General features: G+C 35.6%; 1 pseudogene; it reads left to right on the top strand.

The window, feature by feature from the left end:
- The first annotated feature begins 4,550 nt into the window (after window positions 1-4,550).
- Window positions 4,551-5,721, top strand: LOC102507767 (annotated as a pseudogene).
- Window positions 5,722-6,792: the final 1,071 nt, after the last annotated feature.

Genomic DNA, 6,792 nt, shown 5'->3' on the forward strand with positions numbered 1-6,792 from the left:
GTGCAAAATCAAAACGACAAATAAATCACGTGTTTATTTTCTTCCCTTGTGGAGTAGGAAATGATTGGTCAATGTAACTGACATATTAATAATTAACATTCTTTGTAAAATGTAATAACAACAAATATTTATTTTCCCAGTGCTGGAAAGTATTTTCTTTCCCAGTGCTGGATGGAGTACTATCCAGATAACAGTGTGACTTTAATAAATATTAGCATGCATCCATACAAGAAAGGATAACTCAGTTTTCCACATATTACCTGCAGCATGTAGTATGTCAATAGAACTTAAAAGTCTACACACTAGCCTTTAATAATTCAAGCTAGCCTTGTGTTAACTCTTTTAAGAACATCATAAAATTTAAGCTGATATTAAGCTTATAATCAAGTGAAAATCTTTAAAAGTGTTCAATGACTTTTTGTTTGATGTCATGTTTCCCAATAGCTGAACTTAGCCCCAGCCCAGGAGAATTCAAGGATCATAGCAGTTAGTGTGTGAGTGAAGAGACAGGTGCCCCTCTGTGAGTCTGGCACTGTCTAATCTGGGTTATAAATTAGCAAGGCTCAGAGAAAAAGTGCTTTCCTTCCTCAGACTCAAATCTACTCTGAGAATGTGCCTCTACCTTAAATATGAAAACTCCTGGTAATTTCTCACCACTAGAAGGCCAGGTTCATTCTAAACTGGTAAAACAATTTGGCATTTGGAGAGTGTGAATTAGGATGAGGGCAGATCTATAACCTTGAGTTTTGAGGTCATGATATATTGAATACTGATAAAGGATCTTGGCTCCAGAATAAGTAGATTGATTTCCATCCTGGTTCTGCCACTTACTTACTGTATAACTTTGAGCACTGTAGTATTCAAGATACTTGTTTGATGATTCCAAAATAATATTTAATGCTAATTAAGTGCTAATTATCCTTCTTGGTTCCAGGAATATGGAAAAAACAAAACAAATGTCCCCTCAAGGAGTTTACATTCTTATGGTAGAGACAGACAGCAAAAATAAATTAAAAGCTTAAATGAAACAAACAAACAAAAAAAAGAGAACTGTAACAAAGACAATTGAGTTACATGATGGAGTAATACAGGAAAGGAAACATATTGAAGGAAAAGGCCGTTTTAAGTCTTTACTGCAAATGTCTACTAGGTTTACTAGGAGCAGGGCATTCAAGGAACACACCAGGACACATCAAGATAATGAGTTGGGAGGCATCTGTTAGTCCAGGGTTGCTCGAATAATCATTTACTGGAGACTAAAGATAAAATAATCTGAATGGAGTAAATTAATGAGATCTCAAGCTTAATTTTTATTGCATGCTCTTTTTCAGTTGTACATGCATATGCACAGCATTCCTGACTTGCTGACAGAACACAGCCCTGGTTTTGGACAGGACCTAGTGCTTTAGATTAAAGGTAACATTTCATCATTATTACACAGCTATGGGGAGATAAGGCAGATATACCAGTAGAAATTCAACACCACTCTGGAATACAGAACTCAACATGCCCACCATCCTGATGTAGGACACAACCTTTCCCTGTGCAGCACATAGGAAACAAACACTTAGCTATGACAACACTTAGCTATTCAGATTTTACATGCAACCAGTCTATATACCCTCTGGTTCTATTTGATATTCAATCTGGGACAGAAACCGAGGTACTAGTTTCCCCTCTATAATTTGCAAATATATTTTGATAGTTCATACTGAAATTAATTATATAAAATATTGATGGTCTTGAAGGGTGACTGAGCTGAATGGCAGTTAAATGATCTGGAGGCTGAAAATAAACCCATATGTCCTTGACTCAAGACAGTTTGTTTTTATTTTTAAGTTGCTCGAAGATGATCAGGAAAAAAAAAAAGCAACTATCTCCTTGAAGCCATTAGAGAAGAGGTTCTTTTATGGAAAATGGTATGGAGGTTTCTCAGAAAAACTAAAAACAGAACTACCATATGATCCAGCAATTCCACTCCCGGGTATATATTTGAAGAAAATGAAAACATTAACTTGAAAAGATACATGTACCCCAATGTTCATAGTGCCATTATTTACAATAGTCAAGAAAGGAAAGCAACCTAAGTGTCCATCAACAGATGAACAGATGAAGAAGATGTGATTTATACACACAACAAAATATTACTAGTCATAAAAAGAATGGAATTCTGCCATTATCAACAGCATGGGGGAGACCTAGAAGGTATTATGTTTAGTGAACTAAGACAGAGAAAGACAAATATTATATGTTATCACTTGTATGTGGAATCTAAAAAATGAAACAAACTGATAAAACAAAACAGAAAGACTTACAGATATGCAGCACAAACTAGCAGGAAGAGAAAAAGGTGAAGGGGCAACGTAGGTGTGGGGAATTTAGAGTCACAAAGTCCTACGTATAAAATAAGCTACAAGAATATATTATGCAGCATAGGGAATATAGCCATTAATTTATAAGTTTAAATGGAATGTAATCTATAAGAATACTGAATCACTGTTACGCACCTGAAACTAATAAAATACTTTAAATCAACTACGCTTTAAGGAAAACATAAAGAAAATAAAGAAAAAATTTGCATGTAAGTAAACCAATGTAATCCATGTTGTTCAAGTGTCAGCTGTAGCTAAAAAAATAAAACCAAGCATTACTCTCTCATTCTCAATTTACGGAATCAATATGGTTCAGAAAATACTGATGAACAGTCATTAATATTGCTTCTAAGATTGTAGCTATAAGAGCAGAATGAAAAATCTGACATATTTCAATATAAATCTCTCCTATTGTTCTTCCCTAGTGTGTAACTGCCAAAAGTTATCTGGAATTTTTTGCTGAACAAATCCTTTTGGCTTTTTGGGTCAATAAAGAAGTCAGTTAGTTGGAAACAGGGGAAGAATCTTCTCAGTTAAAATTGAAAGGAAACGGACTCTTCTATATTATGTATTCATTTCACAATACTAGGAAAGAGAACACCCATATGTTTGAGGAAAACAATTCTCCTAAGAATTACAGAGCAGCAATTCTTACTGAACCTCCCAGAAGCATTTTCTGACAAACCCCTCTTAACTGTATTTTTCATTTATATATTCAACATATTTATCAAGCATTTATCTCATGACAGGCCCTATCTATAACAAAAAGGGTGAATAGAAAAATAAACAAAAGCCTGGGCCCTCACTTCAAGATTCACAGTCCAATGGGCAAGACTGATGTATCATACCAATCGTTAGCAAGTGTTATAAGATGATTTACAGAATATAAAAGATTGGCACAAAAAAAGAGAGTGAATAATCCTACTGGTAGTAGAGGTATGTGGTAGAAAAGGTTTCACAAACAAACAAACAAACAAAAAAATAAGCAAACTGGAACTTAAACAAGGGATACACTGGAATTGGTCAACATAAAACAACATGTAACAGTATCAGTCATTGACTATATTCACAGCCTAGTACTAAGTGCTTTCCATGCATTAATTACCTTATTTGTACCTCATAAAAACCCTTAAGGTAGGTGACACTGTTATTATTACTGTTATTAATACATCTCCATTTCAAGATGAAAAATTGAAAGATAAAGAGTTTGAAAATATTGTCCAAGGTCATATGGGTAAGAAGGGATGACATAGGACTTGAAGGCAAGCATCCAGCTTCCAAAATCCTGGCTCCTAACCACCACACTGTACTGTGACCCCTGCAGAATGGCATTCAGTCAGAAGTCGCATGTGCTAGGCTAGAGTGCGAAAGGTATTTTCAGAAAACTGTTTTTCAGCATGATTAGAACAGAAATCCTATTTGGGGAGCTGGCAGAGTATAGGTTTGATAGAATGAAGAGAGATCATATAAAAGATGAACACATATCCCACGAATACGGAGAGTGTAAGGGAGAAACATAATAATGAAAGTGAGAAGACCAGACATGAGGTTATCACAATATTCAAGGTGAGAGGATCATGGCAGTCTGAAGTAAAGCAGATTAATGAGGATAAAGAAACACGACATGGTTAGTAAAATGTGGAGGAAGAGCAGGCAGGGTGTTGAAGTTCAGGTTGTATGTGGTAAATAAAGCAAACTATAATGTCTCCTGTTTTATATTATGAGTTTATAATCTGGGAAACTTGGTAAACAGTAATGTCATAAAACCGTTCACAGCGAAGAGACTTGCTTTCTCAGGAATCAGAGTCCTCAAGTTTTCTGTCTTTGAAGGTTTTATCTGCATCTTTCAGAAATGCACGTGCCTACTCTACATTTATGAAAGCATCGAGTCATCAGAGACTTCTCAGAGACAGTCCACCTTTGGCAACTGTACATTATTTGATCTCTTTTTGCAGGAAAGACTCTCCCGTTATTCCGAACTCATGTAAAGCTGCAGGCATAATCTAATTTCATGGGTTTATTCTTAAGAAAGGAAAAATCCATGTGGTTTTGAAATCATATGGCAAGTATTCTGTGAGATAATCAAATTGTCTCACAAATCTTGTATCATGAATAGTCACATCATATCACTGAGGTAAGTCAAAGAGCAACTTTTTCTTATTTTTAATAGTAAAGAATATGATATATATATATATATATCTCAGCAAGAATCAAGCTCAAGTTTTCATGAAATTGTTACAATGAAATGACAATGTGTCTGTAAGTTTGTGGAAGAGAGTTTAGAAAACCTTATAAACAATGACTTTTCTTTTTTCTGTAGCTTTACCACTGCAGTTGCAACCAGACTCCCTGAAAGTACATTACCCCATTTAGCTAATGTCTTCTGGAATTCTCAAATCGCTCTTTTAATCTGTAGAAGATATATGGCTAGTTGGCTATAGGAGGGCTATTATAAAAGAACATCCAGTAATGGAATTTCACCCAGATAATGCATTGGAAGATCTACAACTATATAAACCATTTCCTGAGCTGAGAGAACATTCTCAGTCTTATGAATTGGATCATAAGGAGAAAAAAAGGTCCACTGCTACATTCCACTAAGATCATAGCTAAACATTTAGCACAATGGAATAGTAAAACAAATGGCTGAATTCCTAAAATGTATACAGAGAAAGAAGACTTCAGATAAGACTTAGATAAGGAATTCTAAAGGATGAAGTTGGGACTCCAGAAGATAGAGTTTTGAAGAAGCTATTAAAAATATAAACACAGCAATAAATACAACTCAGACCCCAGTCGGAACTGAAGATATAATGATGATTGCTCCATAAATATTAGCAAACAAACTCCATCTTTTTGGGTTTCAGTTTATGCTGTAAAGGTCTTTGTGGCCGACAAGGATCAAGGATACTTATGTTTTTGAGGCACAAACTCCCATATGATTGCATATTTGAGTGTGTATACAAAACTGTAAAACATTTATAGTGTTAAAATGAAGAAAGATGCTTCTGCTATGAATGACTGTGTTGACAAAGTGCTGCAGTCCATAGGACAGGCAACAGAGGCCATTTCAGAGAAAGAATTATAATTACTCTGCAGTAATTCTTTATTTCCTCAAGTTGTTAAGATGTTGATATTTAATGGAAAAATGTGGCTTGGACACAATTAATTAGTATTTACAGTATGGCCATTCCAGATAATGAGACGATATTGTACTTAATGTTAAGGGTTGTTCATGGATTTCATAAATAACATGGTAGACATTCCAGGGGTATCTAAATATTAGGTTGAAGAAAATATAAGAAAGTCTGTTGCACTAGTTTCCATTTGGAATATAGGTTATCTGTAATTGGTGAAAGATGATTAGGTCCACAGATTTTTCTGTTACAGAGCTGAATCACACATGATTACTGCTGCTCAAGAGGTTACCACCAAACATTGCCATTTTTTATAAGACATTTATATCGGCACATCACAAACCTCAGGAACTTCCTGGTTATAAAATAAGCACCCTATGCAGTATATTAATAATTGAAATTTTAATTGTCTTCAGATTGTGCTCAAGTCTATAAAATTCAAAGGGAGAACCATTAAATTGTTCTTTCTTGGTGTCCTTGGCAAGTTCCTCCTCACATTCTTGACATCAAAAAAACTGGGGTGCCCTGGGGCTTCACTCTTGGACTCTTTTCTCTCTTCTACTTACATGCACACCTTAGGTGGTATAATCTGATGGCTTTAATCTGTGTACTACCTCCAAAGGAATAAATCCAGGTGTATACTTTTAATCCATTCTGCCTCCCTGAATTCTAGGTTTACTGTGTAACTGCCTAGTATTGGTGGCTTTGTACTGTGTCAACCTGGCTAATCTGGAATATTTCCCATAATTCTCTTCTTTGTGTATTTCCAAGTTAGGGTTGATCACAGGGAAAGATAAATGAGATTTAAAAGTGAAGCCATGGCCACTAAGCACTGAATGTTGATGCAGGGTGCCTGGTGCTGTTACACCTTACACACATTTTCACTAATCTGCTAGCTCACCTTGTTAACGAGGAACATCACAGTATCTAATCCTTTCTGGCTGTCCTTACATTTTCTCTTTTCAGCTTCTCTAGTTTGGGCCAAACCCATCTGTATCTCTGTAGCAAAGCGATCCAGCTTCTTCTGCAAGCCAATCCTCATCACTGAGGCTAGAGGGAGTGAGAGATTCACAACAGTCCTCCATGCTGTTTTGGGTTTTGATTTGTATTACTCACTTTTTTTCACTGTATTTTTTCTCCCCAGCTGCCTACTCTGCTGCTGAACAGTGATTTTGGGGCTATCATAAGATGCAAAGGTTATAGCTTTCCAAAAAAAATAAGTTCCAACAATTTTGGAAGTCTAATCTCTAGAATAAACATCTTCTTTCATAACACTGTTATCG

The sequence above is a fragment of the Camelus ferus genome, chromosome 10 (genome assembly GCF_009834535.1).
Source record: "Camelus ferus isolate YT-003-E chromosome 10, BCGSAC_Cfer_1.0, whole genome shotgun sequence".
Classification (NCBI taxonomy): domain Eukaryota; kingdom Metazoa; phylum Chordata; class Mammalia; order Artiodactyla; family Camelidae; genus Camelus; species Camelus ferus.